General features: G+C 44.5%; 1 long non-coding RNA gene across 1 annotated transcript; it reads right to left on the bottom strand.

Moving 5' to 3' along the window:
* Nucleotides 1-2,429: 2,429 nt before the first annotated feature.
* LOC119134975 lies at nt 2,430-3,984 on the bottom strand. Its single transcript, XR_005100452.1, has 3 exons — nt 3,648-3,984; nt 2,821-2,927; nt 2,430-2,572 (listed from the first exon to the last, which is right to left on the bottom strand). It is a non-coding gene; the product is annotated as an uncharacterized LOC119134975 (long non-coding RNA).
* Nucleotides 3,985-17,854: the final 13,870 nt, after the last annotated feature.

The raw sequence follows: 17,854 nt of genomic DNA, 5'->3' as shown, positions 1-17,854 counted from the left end.
CAACAATATTAAGACATTTAACTTCTTAACTTCATTGATAATTTTGCAAGATATAATTCAATAAACAGTACTAATGCAGACACACCTTGAGTCTCTGGCTCTTTCCATTCCATAAATTTGTCATTGCAAATGAGTCAATATAGGAAACCTTTTCCACGCTGATTTGGTTGCGTTTGTTCACCAACAGGAGGTACGCGTTTATAACCTGTAATTGAAACGGCAAACAAATTGAAACAGAAAATATTACCCCCCCCCCCACACAAAAAAAATACAGTGCTGCCAATTAAGACAAACCTAAGTTTCAGATATGAAAACATAATTTTACCTCCGATTCCAGCTCAGAATTGGGTCTAACGCTCATAATGTCCCAAAAGAACAATTTGTACGCCCCGATTTTTGATAGGAGAACATGGACATGCTTTCCCTTCCAGGCATCTTGAACGTCTGCCAAAAATAAGTCAGAACAATACCTCAAAATACAATTGGAAATGTGGTTCATTCCATAGCAGCAAGTGGCATTTATAAAACACTTTGTGAGTACAAGACCTATGTGCCACATATGTCAGGGAACAGAGACAGGGCTACCAAGTGCAGCACGATCCTTTATTGGCAAAAGGGAAAATGGGGACGTAGAACGCTGGACCTGCGGTCTGGCTGGCGTGGCTGAGCAAGTAGTCAGAACAGGCGGCGATCTGGAGCGTGGTCGAAGGGCGAGCAAGTAGTCAGGACAGGCGGCGATCTGGAGCGTGGTCGAAGGACAAGCAAGTAGTCAGGACAGGCGGCGATCTGGAGCGTGGTCGAAGGACAAGGAAGCAGTTGGCTACAAAGTTTGATCCGGGGACAAAAAGGTAGCAGTATCACGGGCAGGGTAATCAGACGAACTGACAACCACTGGCAGAACACAGAGAGGTTAAATAGGGAACCTAACGAGCTGTAGCAGGTGCTGGCAATTCCATGAGTCGGGCTAGGCTGGAAGTCAGGTGACGTGGGAACGTGACAACATATCCATAATGTATGTTTTAATATGTTTACAGTTTTATCATGAATACATCTTACATTTGTCCACATTTTCCCTCGTTTGTCTAAAAGTCAAAGACAGTCGTGGTGGTGTTGCGGTATTAAGAGCAGGGGAAAAGGGAGGCGTGGCTGGAGGAGCTGTGGCTGAAGGAGCAGTGGCAGAGGGGGCAGTGGCTGGAGAAGCTGAGGCTGGAGGAGCAGTGGCAGTGGGAGCGGTGCTTGGAGGAGCTGAGGCTGGAGGAGCAGTGGCAGTGGGCGCGGTGCTTGGAGGAGCTGCGGCTGGTGGAGCAGTGGGAGAGGGAGCGGTGGTTGAGGAGCGGCGGCTGGTGGAGCAGTGGGAGAGGGAGCGGTGGTTGGAGGAGCTGCGGCTGGTGGAGCAGTGGGAGAGGGAGCGGTGGTTGGAGGAGCTGAGGCTGGAGGAGCAGTGGCAGAGGGGGCAATGGCTGGAGGAGCTGAGGCTAGAGGAGCAGTGGCAGTGGGAGCGGTGCTTGGAGGAGCTGCGGCTGGTGGAGCAGTGGAAGAGGGAGCGGTGGTTGGAGGAGCTGCGGCTGGTGGAGCAGTGGGAGAGGGAGCAGTGGTTGGAGGAGCTGAGGCTGGAGGAGCAGTGGCAGAGGCGGCAATGGCTGGAGGAGCTGAGGCTGGAGGAGCAGTGGCAGTGGGAGCGGTGCTTGGAGGAGCTGCGGCTGGTGGAGCAGTGGAAGAGGGAGCGGTGGTTGGAGGAGCTGCGGCTGGAGGAGCAGTGGCTGGAGGAGCAGAGGCTGGAGGAGCTGAGGCTGGTGGGGATGGTGACTGTGTCATCCAGGAGGAAGTTCCTTTTTTGTTTTCATACCTATGAGGCACTCTTTGTTTATTTTCTTTGTATGGTTTTAGGTGGTCAATGTTTATTTTGGGGACCAAGGCTCCATTCTCATCCTGGAGGTCAGCTGTCTTGCCCTCAATCGCCACAATTTTGTATGGCCCCAAAAAATTGGGGTTCAATTTTCCTCCCTTTCTTTGTTGAGACCTGATATTTTGTCTTAGAACAAGATCTCCGATGTGTACAGTTGGTGTGGTCCCTGAGGTTGTTTTTGGGTGCCTTGTTTTTTCCTGCGCTTTTCTAATGTGCTCTCTAACTTGCTCAAATAGTTGGTCTTGTTCGTTATGGTCTTGTGCCATAACTTTCATCCCCACCACATCCTCCACAGTGCCATCAACCTTCAGAAAAAGGAAAAAAAACTGCTGTCATGATTAAAGTGTCAACAAGTTTTAGTTTTATATTTGTGTTTTACAATTAAGATGTAACTAAACAAATTCAACAAGCTAATTGTCCTTGATCGTATAAAAACGTCTCCATGATACTGTATATCCTTGTAATGGATCATGGATCTTGATGTGCCAAAATCTTACCTCGTAGTGTTCTGGCACTGGAATGGGGTAGCGTGCCTCTCTGCCGAACATTAGAAAGTAAGGCGAGTAGTTTGTCGTCATTTGTTTTTTGGTCCGCAGACCAAACATAACTGCATCCAAATATTCATCCCAGCTTTCTGGATGCTGACAAACCACTTTGCTCAGAGCTCTAAAAAACAAAATCAGTTTTAAAATTGCGCTGGTGACAGTGTTGTTGTTTTTTTATTAATTTTGGAGAATTGTATATAAATGACTCCAATAACAATTTTTAAACCAAAATGTGTTTTTTCTGACCTAACAGTTTTTATAGTGCATGTTATTTACTTTGAAAGTGCCCTGAAAACAAAAACAAACTGACGAGCAACATCATAACAAGAAATTGTCAAAGATTAATGTGGGTAAACGAAGTATACTCACCTTTGAATTGTCCCATTTAATTTTTCCACCAACCCATTAGTTTGGGGGCGGCATGGTGAGCAAAGGCTTCTTTTTATGTCAAGCATTTCACATACTCTCTTGTTGATCTGCAGTTGTCAGGGGAAAGAATAAAAGTAATTGAGTTGGGCAATTTTGCAGTGAAATAGTGTTTGAGAATGTGAGCGTAACATCATCACTATACTGGCTTTGCATCACAAATACACAGAAGGAAAATACAACACCCACAACTGCAAGAGTCACAAAACACGGACAAAATACAATGAGCAGTAAGAAACGTTAATTTTTTTATTTTACTCCAGCTATTTTATGAAGTTCGACATCCTTTTGTTGCTTTCATCGGCCACACAAAATAAAGTTGCAGGCCAGATATGCCCTCAGGGACTTGTATTGACAGCTATGATGAAGATAATTTCTGCCAAACACTGTTGTACTTACTGCATTGACAAATTCTTTGCCTTGATCTGTCAAGATCTTTTTTGGCGACTCAAATTGGTAGACAAATTTTAGGATACAGGCGGTAACATCAGCAGCAGACTTCGACCTCAATGGATAGGCTTGAGGCCATTTCGTGAAATAATTGACCATCACGCAAATATATTGGTATCCATCTTTTGTCTGAGCCAGTTTGCCAATGAGGTCCATCCCCAAGAGTTCGAATGGCTGAGTCACCTAATAAATAAATATTTATAAAAACAAATTGTGTTAAACTGATGTTGCTGAGAAAAATAGTTATATAAAGTATGCCACATACAAAATACTATATAGACCTTGGGTCAAAATAGAGAACATTATTTGGATTAACTGACCTGTATAGGCATGACCTCTGTTGGGCTTTTTATTGATATGCCGGCTGCCTGACATTCGGTGCATTGGGACACCTGACAATGGCAAGTTTTGTGGAAAAGTAGTCATTGTTAATAAATGCATGCAAAAAGGGCAAGATCTTAGATAATGATTTTGAATTGTTTGCAAAAGATACAAAGGAATAGTTTCATTCATTATGTTTGCAGGCTAAAAAAAATGAACAAACAAGTATACTCTTTTTGTATTGTTTACATACCCACTCATTAATGTCAACAGACATCGCTGGCCAGTAATATCTCAGAGAGATGCTGTGTCTTGTTTTATTTTGCCCGGTGTGTGCCCCTGGATCTAATTTGCTTGATTTATGTACGTTGTGTATCTTACCCTCAACGTCGTAAAAAGAAGCTTTTCTTCTCAATACGTACTTCTCCTTCGTAATACCATTTGGGTATTCTTGTTTTGTTTTATAGGCAATAATTTGTTGGTAAATAGTTGGGTCCATTGTGCGGCAGCGTATTGTTGTCAGAAAACAATGGCGAAATGACACGAAGTGCGCACTTACAAGGTGGGGTAAAATGGGTGCTTTGGTGACAAGTTTGAATTCAAGACAATATTGTTTGACCAACAAAGGAAAAAAAACATTATCTATTTGTTTATTTATTTATTTAACATCCAATATTGTATAGTTATCAGTCCACAAATAATTTATTTACATATACACCGTTTTAAATGGGGGGGAACATATTCTCACAGGGCACCCGTGAGGATATGTTCCCCCCCTGTAATTTGGCCTAGGAATAAGGGAACCTGTTCAAATTTGCCACACTACCTGAACTGACCCCCAGGAAGACAGAAAAAAAACAGCTGGAGTCCAGCACTCACCGTTCTGAAAATAAGGGGGGGGGGGGGGACATATCCTCACGGGGCAGCCGTGAGGATGTGTTCCCCCCTGTAATTTGGCCTAGGAATGAGGGATTCTGTTCAAATTTGCCACACAACCTGAACAGACCCCAGGGAAGATAGAAAAAAAGCCAGTCGATGTCCAGGACTCACCGTTCTCAAAATTGGAGGGGGGCACACATTTTCACGGCTTGACAATTTTTAGAGAGTTCCTGTTACAATTTTTATCCCCCCTCCCCACCACCTGTCACTTTCCTTGGGACAAAAGGAGCCTTCGGAACTGAAATTTCTTCTCAATTATTCATTCAAATCAATTCACTCAAATCATTCTCGTTATGAAAGATTTGATCATAAAACGTGTGGCTTTTTCTTAAATGAACACGTTTGACATTGCTATAGTGTCAGCTTTTAATTATATTGCGCTGTCATTTTAAAGCAAATTAATAAATGCAACAATATTAATTTGCTTTGAAAATACCTGAGTAATAAAATGGATGGATGGATGAATGATGATCACAATTAAGTAGAAAGTCTCCTTTGTAATATATACTCCTTGTAGCCTGTACCTAAAAAGAGGAGTTTCTTTGCATCGAGGTTTATGCAAAGAGCTCACGTAATTATATTGTTGCTTTTTGGTGAAGTCAATGAGTGTTCCGTCTGTACGACTGGTCTTTGAATGCACCCCGCTTCAATGGCAGAACGCGGATGAATTTAAAGACATCAAATGAGAATAATCCTTTCTAAAAATTAAAATTGACTGACGCAAACGTGAGTTCTTCATGTTTTTATTGAAAACAACATAGTGCTGACGCCGTACGACGCCGTACGACATCGGTTTTTCGCTTTCCAAATAAGGCGTGCGCGCTCCCGCGGCAGGGGGAACAAAATCTCACGGGGGAACCAAATCTAGCACACCTGGTTGATTCCAGCATTTTTTAATGTCCATTTGAGACTCACCAAGAGGATCAAGTAATAAGGACCTTTTTTCTCCAGGCGTGAGTGAGTATATACATTTCATTGTTACTACTGTCCACTGTTGTGCATTATGTCGTTTGCTTCGTGTGCGCGCCGTTTGATTGACAGCTCCTTTAAGTTTGCCTCGCATCGTACGAGGAGCCGTTACGCAGCGGCACCAGGGCCGGTTCTAGGAATGCACATAAGAGGGGGCAGTCAGAAATGTGAAGGGGGCATGTTCTTTTTTTTTATTTTATTTTATTTTTATACACATTTATAACACTGTTAGTGTTTTCTTCACGGCAGTTGTTAGCTGTGTGTCCAGATCTCAACCTGGAGAAGTGGATTGCACTCTGTCAGGCCTCTACACTAAGACCTGTCCAGCTTGGGTGTCCCACCTGAAGATTAAAGCTTCTGCTGGTATTGCTCTTAGGTTCACTGAGGCACGCAAACCCCCTGACCACAATAAGGTGGCAATCTCTCAGGGGGGGGGAACATATAATATGAATGTTATATTAACTATTATTTGAGTTGTCGTTAATCATTAGTTATATCACGGGTCATTACGACGAGTTTGGTGGAGTTTTTACTGCTTCTTCCAACTCCTACCGCGCTGACTGTAACTTGTTACTCTCTGGCTGCGTCTTGCCTCATTTGCATACTCACAGTGATTGGATGTTTACGGAGGGGCGCGGAGTCCTGACAGCAGGCTGTGTGAGGACACACACTGCACCGACATGAGAGAAGAGAGAGGGCTGATTAACGTGTGTTTCTATCAGCGGATTTTTCACTTCTAAAAGTTTGATTCGAGGGGGCAGGACATCTGTTTGAGGGGGCGTTGCCCCCTCTTGCCCCTGCGTAGAGCCGGCACTGAGCGGCACAGCGACTAACGGTCGCCAGCAAATGTATTTTGTTGTCTCGATCGATGACTTGTGTTTGGTGTGTTGCCGAGAGTATTCATTTATGGTTATTTGTTATTATTTTTTGCCAATAATTCAGTAAAGCAATCAAAACTGAACCACGTCGTCCCTCCTGTGTTCTGACCGACACCCGGGGACGAAAAGAGCATAACCATCCGAGCCAACCCCCTATACAGTCCTCAGGCTCCCCAACAATAGCGGTAGCAGTTTGCATTATTTCATTGCAATGTTTTTCCTTATTCAGATTTGTTTCAAGACTTCAGTTACAGTGCGACTTCACTTTGATGGTTAATGCAGTTATTGCAATTTAGTTGTTTTATCACAGTAGATTGGTTTATTTACATTTCAAAAACCAGAAGCCATTCATTTACGAATGTGATTGCACTTTATTTTTTTCATATTTAAATGTTCAGATATTAAGATGTGATAGACAGTTTTTGCATGATTTGAATGAGGCAAAATAACATGCTTTTTCTCTCGAATATATTCTTATAATCATTTGTTTCAGATGTAATTATTTTCTGTATAAAAATGAAATTTGGTGTTCAAAAAGTCTTTTTTCAAACTTGAGTCTTGAAAAAGAGGGGGTCGTCTTATAATCGGGGTCGTCTTACATTCGGGCCAATACGGTATATATATGTATATACCGTTTTTTTCCATGTATAATGCACCCCCATGTATAATACGCACCCTAAAAATGGCATGTCGATGCTGGAAAAAAGCCTGTACCCATGTATAATACGCACCCAAATTTTGACTCCTACTTAAGTCCGTAAACGTAAAATTATTCCAGAAAAAATATCATCTTTGGGAACAACCGGTTGTTATTCTGCCGGTCAGTATCACTGCGCATGCGCTAGCAAACTCGATAGCGAAGAAATGTTTCGGATTTGTGTAGGGTACATTGTGACAGCAAACGAGCAGGTGATCGAGCAAGCGTCTGATACGAGAGCATTGTGTTCGTATGGAGCGTGTTTGAAGTGAACAGCAGAGAAGAAAGGAACAAGGCAAAGTGTTGTGAAATAAAATATTACCTGTAATACGCATTTAGGTAGAGAACTGAACTCTCGCTCTTTATATAGCTGAGTGTCAAAAAAGAAAAAGAAAATTGTACCCATGTATAATGCGCACCCCAGATTTTAGGCCAATAAATTAGTTAAATTTTGCGCATTATACATGGGAAAAACGGTATATATATATATATATATACATATACAGTGCCTTGCGAAAGTATTCGGCCCCCTCGAACCTTTCAACATTTCGCCACATTTCACGCTTCAAACATAAAGATATAAAATTTTAATTTTTTTGTCAAGAATCAACAACAAGTGGGACACAATCGTGAAGTGGAACGAAATTTATTGGATAATTTAAACATTTTTAACAAATAAAAAACTGAAAAGTGGGGCGTGCAATATTATTCGGCCCATTTACTTTCAGTGCAGCAAACCCACTCCAGAAGTTCAGTGAGGATCTTTGAATGATCCAATGTTGTCCTAAATGACTGATGATGATAAATAGAATCCACCTGTGTGTAATCAAGTCTGCGTATAAATGCACCTGCTCTTTGATAGTCTCAGGGTTCTGTTTAAAGCGCAGAGAGAACCATGAAGACAAAGGAACACACCAGGCAGGTCCGAGATACTGTTGTGGAGAAGTTTAAAGCCGGATTTGGATACAAAAAGATTTCCCAAGCTTTAAACATCTCAAGGAGCACTGTGCAAAGCAATTATATTGAAATGGAAGGAGTATCAGACCACTGCAAATCTACCAAGACCCGGCCGTCCCTCCAAACTTTCATCTCAAACAAGGAGAAGACTGATCAGAGATGCAGCCAAGAGGCCCATGATCACTCTGGATGAACTGCAGATAACTACAGCTGAGGTGGGAGAGTCTGTCCATAGGACAACAATCAGTCGTGCACTGCACAAATCTGGCCTTTATGGAAGTGTGGCAAGAAGAAAGCCATTTCTCAAAGATATCCATAAAAAGTCTCGTTTAAAGTTTGCCACAAGCCACCTGGGAGACACACCAAACGTGGAAGAAGGTGCTCTGGTCAGATGAAACCAAAATCGAACTTTTTGGCCACAGTGCAAAACGATATGTTTGGCGTAAAAGCAACACAGCTCATCATCCTGAACACACCATCCCCACTGTCAAACATGGTGGTGGCAGCATCATGGTTTGGGCGTGCTTTTCTTCAGCAGGGACAGGGAAGTTGGCTAAAATTGATGGGAAGATGAATGGAGCCAAATACAGGACCATTCTGGAAGAAAACCTGTTGGAGTCTGCAAAAGACCTGAGACTGGGACGGAGATTTATCTTCCAACACGACAATGATCCAAAACATAAAGCCAAATCTACAATGGAATGGTTCACAAATAGACATATCCAGGTGTTAGAAGGGCCAAGTCAAAGTCCAGACCTGAATCCAATCGAGAATCTGTGGAAAGAGCTGAAGACTGCTGTTCACAAACGCTCTCCATCCAACCTCACTGAGCTCGAGCTGTTTTGCAAGGAAGAATGGGCAAGAATTCCAGTCTCTCGATGTGCAAAACTGATAGAGACATACCCCAAGCGACTTGCAGCTGTAATTGCAGCAAAAGGTGGCGCTACAAAGTATTAGCGCAAGGGGGCCGAATAATATTGCACGCCCCACTTTTCAGTTTTTTATTTGTTAAAAAAGTTTAAATTATCCAATAAATTTCGTTCCACTTCACGATTGTGTCCCACTTGTTGTTGATTCTTGACAAAAAATTAAAATTTTATATCTTTATGCTTGAAGCCTGAAATGTGGCGAAATGTTGAAAGGTTCAAGGGGGCCGAATACTTTCGCAAAGTAATTTATTTTTTTTCCACAGATTCTCGATTGGATTCAGGTCTGCAGTTCATCCAGAGTGATCATGGGCCTCTTGGCTGCATCTCTGATCAGTCTTCTCCTTGTTTGAGATGAAAGTTTGGAGGGACGGCCGGGTCTTGGTAGATTTGCAGTGGTCTGATACTCCTTCCATTTCAATATAATTGCTTTGCACAGTGCTCCTTGAGATGTTTAAAGCTTGGGAAATCTTTTTGTATCCAAATCCGGCTTTAAACTTCTCCACAACAGTATCTCGGACCTGCCTGGTGTGTTCCTTTGTCTTCATGGTTCTCTCTGCGCTTTAAACAGAACCCTGAGACTATCAAAGAGCAGGTGCATTTATACGGAGACTTGATTACACAAAGGAGCATTCTATTTATCATCATCAGTCATTTAGGACAACATTGGATCATTCAAAGATCCTCACTGAACTTCTGGAGTGAGTTTGCTGCACTGAAAGTAAAGGGGCCGAATAATATTGCACGCCCCACTTTTCAGTTTTTTATTTGTTAAAAAAGTTTAAATTATCCAATAAATTTCGTTCCACTTCACGATTGTGTCCCACTTGTTGTTGATTCTTGACAAAAAATTTAAATTTTATATCTTTATGTTTGAAGCCTGAAATGTGGCGAAATGTTGAAAAGTTCAAGGGGGCCGAATACCTTCGCAAGGCACTGTATACACACACACCACACACCACACACACACATATACACATTGCGTCCATAAAAGATGTCGTGCAAAGTGTCGCAAATTTGGCTGATGATCTCGGAGTACTGCCATTTGGATCCAGATCTGTTTTCCAAACATGTTCTTGTGCCAGCTTGGTTCCAAATGCATTTGTGATCCACTGTGCGTTCTAGTTGCGTTTGTACCTAGTCTCCATGCCGTTTCTGTATTCTGGATCCAGTTCCACTTCCATTCTTGCTCTGAATCCATTTTTGTTTCCATGCATGTCCATCCAGTTCTGTTTGGAATATGTGTTCTGCTGGACTTGGACTAAACCTCTGAAACCCTGAAATGGCTATTCAAAGCAATACAACAATATGTTTTGCTTTTGTTTACTGAAAAACAAAATTTGGACAAAGTATACCTCAGTTGTGACGCAGTGGCAGAGGTCAAAAATTGAGATGTCATGTTTGTTTTCTTAGAAGGTTCTGGAACATTGCGTGACGGCGTCTACTGCAGAAATAATGCATTCCTGTTGTGTCGCTCGCACAGCAAACACAAACAACATGCACACACACGCACCCCCACACACACACGCACACACACACACACACACGCACACACACACGCACACACATACACTTCACACATGCTGGGTGACTGGAAAGTCACATGACGAATTTGATCGTGCCCGTTGAGTCGCCATCACGCGCACGTACACACACACGCACAGTGGCTTCAGACAAAGGGATATTCTGGCTGCTTATGTAACACTTTTGATACTTATCATGTGTTTTGTATAGACCCACCTACCCGCCACTTCAACACACACACACAAACACACACACGCACACACACACTCTCGCACACACATAATCTCCGCACACCATGCGATCACAATAAACAGGCCCTCAGAGACACAATGTATACACTATACACACACAAACGCGTGCACTTCCTGGTTCTGAGGTCTTGCATAATGTCTGCTCTGCCAACTAAAAATGAGGCGACACCTTTGTTTACACTCCTGATACATTTTTTGGATTGAATCCCAATAGCTGCTCTTTTAGTCATGGCAGACAATTTTTGGGGGGGTCCAAGACTTCCTGTCAACTTTGCCCCCCCGCCCTTGCTCACCGTCCCCCTTCCAATCAACTCTGGCATCGCGCCGGTTCTCCTTATCAGCCTAATTACAGCGCAGAAATGTAAATACGGTTACGCAATGGTAGCGGCAACCGCATTCTACTGAAAACTATTGCGGTGGTACCGTCTGGAACGTAACACAAATCAATTTTAAATGGTTCAGTGAAATGCATGCGGTTTAACAAAGGCTTGCCATGTAGCGTACATGCTAGCACAAGACTAAGATGAGCTAACAGAGAGTTTTGGTAAATTACTTTCATCAACAACCTGAAGCGCCAAATGAACAGAAAAAATAATTGCAATGACAAACAATACTGTTTGAGGCTTCCAAATGCCTGAGGGCTTTGCTCATTTCCCGCAGCTCACTTACAGGTGAGCTGACGATGCTAAACGACATAATCAGGAATTCATCGTTCCTTACGACAAGCAAGAAAGAACAACCCAAGGTGAGCGTGACAATTTCCAGCAGCATATGGAGGGTGCGTGGGCCCTTTTAAGTGCTGCTGAGGTCGCCTTCCGTTTCCCGGTACAACGCTTTGATCAAATTCGTAGCATTTGTGCAATTGTACACAATAATTATTTGTTTGACGGGGACAGTGTACATCACTGCACATTTCTGTAGATGCTCCAGAAGTAGCCAACAGGCTATTTTTCATCTTACGTACAAAGCGTCCGAGGACAGCGTCATCCAGACACGCTGTCAAGATACAAGCAGACGTCCTGCGATGCCCGCATCGTCACGCATGGCTTCAAATAGCCGTTTCTTCAAGTGTTGCTCTTTGCATGTTGTGCTAACTGACCGCACAAGTGCAGGAACAAAGTCAGCAGTCAGGAGGGGATTTTTTTGTTCTAAGGACAAATTCTTGACGAGCTTCCAAGCCCGCACGCACGCACAAGTTGAAGCGGTAGAATGAGCACGTGGAAATCAGCGAGGTCATCTTTGGCGGGATGAGGCTGAGCGCTAATCGCTCGCAGTGTTCCGCTGAAAATAAGTCAACAACTTGTCAAAAAAAGTGTTTTTTTGGTTTGGTTTGGTGGACGATCGCCGTTCATCATGCGTGAGCATGTTTTTGACTCGAATCAAAGCGTGCTTATGTGAGTCATGGAGCCAAACCCTAAACAATTGTTTTGAAGCTCGAAAGGAGTGTTGAAAACACGACTGCATCTATCGGCACTCCGGTTCAAAAGGCAAGCAGCTCCTCTGCGTCGCCGTAAAACACACGGTTATGTGTCGTGCAGGCGCCATGAGAGAAATGTTGTTTGGCGTTTGACTGGGCGGCGCCTCAAGTCGGGAACGGAGAGCACATTGAAACAAAACTATTTCCACTTCCTGTTTAAAGTCACACAAGGCACAGGGAGGGAGGGCCGAGCAAGCCAACGAGAGAGCGAGAGAGAGCCCAGTGGTTCAGACAGATGTGCCACTCTTGCGTAAGATGCTTTCAATGAATGTCACCATAGCAACCAACGGGACAATTTATGTACAAGATGAACGTGGCTTTGGTGTCTTGCGTGTCTTTGACGACGAGCGAGGGATGACTGTCGATTGTTCAAGGGACTTCCCACAGGCCTCACACAATGGCCCGGAGGAGATACTCGGACTCTTATATACACTGCTGTTTATATCACACACATGCGCGAGCACACGCACGCTTCCTTAATGAAGAAAGCAAGCTGGAATTCAGGAAGGTCCATTTTTGGCAGCAAGAGAACAGAGGTGGCGGGCCGTTGTCCAGTATTGTGTATGCGCAGGAAGGGTGTCGCGCGGATGTCAAGGCATTGGATCATTGTTGTCTCCTGTCGCTCAAATTCTGCCTCATATGTGCTCCTCTTATGCAACGCGCCCGGCGTCCCATCCGTTTTGGTCTACACGTGGCCAGCCGCCGACCAGCGACCCGTCTGTTGTCTCAATGCGCTCGGACATTGATCGGTGACCGGCGCAGGCGTCGTTAAACTGATGGGACATTGTGATTTTCCAGGAACGTTGTAGAAGTCATCATTGGAAAATGGAAATACCGGCAGATACTTGGGTTGCAAGTTGGCATTTTCAGTGATTGTCAGTGAAGTCATTAACATGGTTGGTGTGGTCACATAAATGAATGTCATAAATTCTCTGTGATGACAAAATTACAACCTCAAAATTAATTTCAGCAAATGTGTTATTTCGGAACAGGTGGCCCTTTGCTCTCAACAATAGCCAAGCGGGAGCTCGCAGTTTGTGCGCCATCGGCTGGCAACCGGTCCACCTCTCGGCCAAATTCACACGGGATGGACCCGACATGTATGGAAAAGCGACGAGTGGCAGTCTTCCACGATCGGCTGTTCTTGGTGATGGCGTTCGTGAATGGCGGCAATCTGATGTTCCAGAGCTGGCGCTCGGAGATCCAATCTCCTGATCTGATCTGACGATTTTCTGATGTCTGCATGTCAACGAACCCACCGGGGCAGACGTAGGAGCGCTGCAGCCGCTGCCACCGCCGTTGCCACCGCCGTTGCCACCGCCGTTGCCGCCGCCGTTGCCGCCGCCGTTGCTGCCACCGCCATTGCTCCAGCCGGAAGCTTGTTTTGGATCTCGTCGTGTTTTGCTCGTCCGCCAAGAGTCGAGCTCATGCATGACATCAAGACTGGATGAAACAAGCACCGGGTTCAGGACGGCGCCTGTCATTGATGGCTTTTTTTCACCAATCAAAAGCGGCATGTTCCCTCTTGCTGCTGGATTCTTGGCACCTTTCGAGTTGTTTTTTGTGAGCGGCTGTGTTTTTACACACACACACACACACCTTGACGTGTTAATTCATGGACACTGGGTTGAATGCCACTACCTGTTTGGGCACATGTTGAGGGTGTGCGCGCAAGCCTTTTGGCTATAGCAGATGGATTCGTGATTTTAAAAGTAAGTAGGTTCTGTTGTTTTGTTGTTTTTCCCGTGGTACCGAATTAGTATCGAGAATCGTGAAAAATCACAGGTATTGTAACTATTGAAATTCTGGTATCGTTACAACCCTACCATCGAGTTTTCAAGAAAAGGTCGGAAACACATGCGGACAGTGAGATGTTCAACAAGAAGTCGTCCGGTTCAGTCGGGTTTAGCAGCTCCATCAGATATGTGCGTAAACTTGCATGAACCCAAAGAACCTCGTGGACTCCAACCGAGGGGAAGTCCAAATACAGCAGAAATAAGTCTCCAACATTCCAACGCAAATCACCAAAGCATCCCAGTCAACAGCAATTCCGATTTACTTTCTGATTTACACTTTGATTGATTGCCCCCTGCTGATACAACGGCAAAGGGCGATGGCCTTGTTTGCAACAAGCAGCACACACAAGTAGACCAAATTTGCACATATCGTCAGGGAAGTCACACAAGGAGGCCTTGCAATGTTGAGCCAGATGGTTCTCAACACGGATATAGATGTGTTGCGTGTGCGTGAGCGCGCGTGCTGTTGAGAGGGCTTTGCTGTCAAAGTGTCATCAGGATGTCATGGAAAAATATCTCTCCAAGATCAACAGCAAACAGGAAACGTCCTCAATTCAACTTGATTGCTGCGAGCGTACGTGCGTGCGTGCGTGCGTGTTCCTAAACAACGTGGAAGGCGATTTCCCATACGCTGGCCTGCATTTGCATCAAGTGCTGGTTCCTGGTGGACCAAGCTAAGCGAGCCATCATCTCGTTGCTCGAATGGTCCCTCTGTCAGCGAATCAAAAAGCGCACGCTGACACTCTTCTTGGTTTTGTTCCGTAGTTTTCTGCAATATTCATGTAGAGCAAATGAACTGATTTCCAAAATGAAATTCAGGGTAGCTGCTTTTCGTTCAGATCATCTGAAAATGCTGGCGGCGGTCGTGCAATTTGCCAGCCTCTGGCGGTCACCGATGCGCTTAAGTCGCTTCCTTGTGACTGAGCGAGCGGTGACACGACGCAGCAGGTTCTTCCGACGGCTGCTTTTGTTCAGCTCGCCTTGCTGATGCAGCAATTGTCACCCCCGACAGCCGCCACTCAGAGTTCCTGACATCACGCACACATTGTAAACGCATACTATGAAGCGATGAGCTATGAACTTCACGTTTTCTTTTTCTCATGGACCAGTAAGACAAGTGAATGCCATGCGTGCGTGGGGAATGTGAGAAAGGTGAACTCTGAAACAGATCTCGCCAAGAGTGTCAACTAAATTCCTGTAATAGTGCGCAACTAATCACCTCGAATGGATTTGCCGAGCTTCATGGGAATGCTGGCTGATTAAATCAAACTCCATTTCTTCGTATAAGCAGTATGTAAAAAACGATTGTCTTTGCCGTGGAGCTGGACTCCAAATCTTCTGGCTGAGTTCAAGTAGCATTGCGTGGCCATCATAGTTTTTTAGCTAGCGCTTTTAAGGAGGATGCAATGGAAAAAACAGAAAGAGATGTTCCCTCAGCATGTGAGAGCGGCGGCCCCGCCTCCCCACCTCCCTGCCTCTCCGCCTAGGGCTTGTCCAGGCGGCTGAAGGGCGGCAGTGGCAATGTTGACATTTTTCTTGCAATCAACCATCAAGCGCCGAGCGGCCACATTCAGCATCGACTCTGTCGTCTCTCAACACGTCAACTCTTATCTCCTGTGCTCGAGTGCCCCTCCCTCTCCTCCTCCTCCCGCCACTGTCGCCTGGTAACCTGGGGGGGCACGCATTCTACCGAAGACCCGATGCCAACTTTCACCGCCTAATCGTGACACAAAGAATATTTTCGGCATTGGCAGCAAACGGTTGAATTCCGCTTGACCAATATACACGTCCATGGCAGTGAATGAGTTAAAAGTATTTCTTTTTCCATCCCCACTGATGTGCACTACTGCATTGTTTTGTTTTTAAATATTCAATATTTTACTGTTTGTTGTTATTGTAAAGTTCTGCTGTTTCTTCAGTCGGGCCTTTTTTTTTGGCTCCACTGCAAGCATGAATTAATAAAGTCAAATCAAAATTATGGGTACGAACTGGAGCTGCTTTTAATCTTGTTGTCCACGGGTACATATAATACCAATAAAAGGCATTCATTAAAACTTGAAGACAATCGGACGGTTTTTGTCCCACTTTTGCCGTTCCCTGTCAACGATGGCAATGTTTTACAGAACTATCCTCTCAGATTATCCTTTGGCCTCGGGTTATGCTAAATTATATTGTCCAAAGCGAGTGTTTTCTTAACGTCAACGATTGTTTTTGTCGTGGAGCTGGAGTCCAAATCTTCTGGCTGAGCTCAAGTAGCATTGCGCGGCCATCGTTGGTTATTAACTAGCGCTTTTAAGGAGGATGCATTGAAAAAGTTTCCTAAACTCTTTGGAAACATTCTTTGTTTTTCTGACCTGATTTGTGATTATATGGGACTGAGATTATCAGAGCGGACCACACGCAATACAAGCAGTTAAATGCCCGATTTCTATCTAGTGGTGGCGTCTGTCCCAGATACTGAATCTTTTTGACCAATGGCCTTAGACAAACAAGCATGCTGTAAATGGAGAGGCACAGCCAGTGTGGCCAACTTTCTGATTTGGTGGCAATCGCGGAATCGCACGGGCGCTTTATTTTAAATCGCTGTGAAAGCTGAGATGAGCTTGTGAGAAGAGTCATTGTTTGTGTCCTCCAGGGACTTGAAGCTGGACAACATGGTGGACAATGACAAAATGTTTGCGCGGTGATTTGATCTGACAAACGTCGAAACCCGCAGGACAATTTTGGAAGTGCGCTGACAAATGTCAAAACCTGCAGGACATTTTTGGAAGCGCGATGAGGTGCGTGTCAATTCTTGCATCTGATTAGGAAAGAAATTGGCATCATGAGACCTTGTCCGTGCACGCTCACTCGCTGATCTTTTGTTTTTCACTTCATGACCAAAAGTCCCAGCAAGCGTCTGGGTTGCGTGGCAGCTGACGGCCCCGAGGACGCCTTCAAGCTCCGCCCCTTTTCTGAGAAATCGACCGGGCACCGCTGGAGGGACGCAAGATGCAACCGCCCCTCAAGCCTTGCATCGTCAGCACGCACAAACATACACGCGCACACACGCACACACATACAGCTGAGGCGAATGGATTCAACGAGAACAAGACTGCAATGTTCAGATGTGAAAGAAGCGTTTGTTGATTTATTGTCGTTGGACTTTTTTAATACACCCAGCACAGATCCCATTTAATGTTCTTACACAGCGTGCAACATGTTTACAGGCTCCTGCTCTTGCTGGCGTTCCCACCTTAGCCAGCGGCCAAGATTTATATGCACAATGTATTTCTATTTGATGCTGTATCTTATTTTCACATTTCATGCCTTTAAGCCACTTATTTTATTTTATATACAATATGAATATATCGCATAGTTACCTGTAATATATAGTTTTTTGAGCACATTTAATGTTCTTTCCACCGCTCTTGTGACCTTTGATATCATCTTTTGCGTCGTATACTCCGATTGTAGCGTCTTTACATCATATTTACTCATTTGACACCGTTTGGTGTTCCATACGATGTGGATGTGAGGTGATTTTTCATTTACTGACAAACTCCCATGACGTCACGATCAACAAACTTGTCGAGTTGTTTTTCCTGCACGCTTTTATTGATCGCCAACCACATTTTGTAAAGCTTCTGTTCCAATCACTGGCATCGTCCCCAAAAGCACAAATCGCAAACCAAGCTGGGAGATCAGATATCCTACCGGAACAAAAAGATCCAAAGCAGATGTACTAAAAACCTGACATGCGCGCTCCAATTGGCGGTAGAGATAAGTCTCCCATGAAGAGGTAAAGCAGGT

Source organism: Syngnathus acus, chromosome 15, assembly GCF_901709675.1.
Source record: "Syngnathus acus chromosome 15, fSynAcu1.2, whole genome shotgun sequence".
In the NCBI taxonomy this organism is placed as follows: Eukaryota; Metazoa; Chordata; class Actinopteri; order Syngnathiformes; family Syngnathidae; genus Syngnathus; species Syngnathus acus.
The sequence above is the reverse complement of the archived record's forward strand: the minus strand, read 5'-3'. Positions and strand labels throughout refer to the sequence as shown.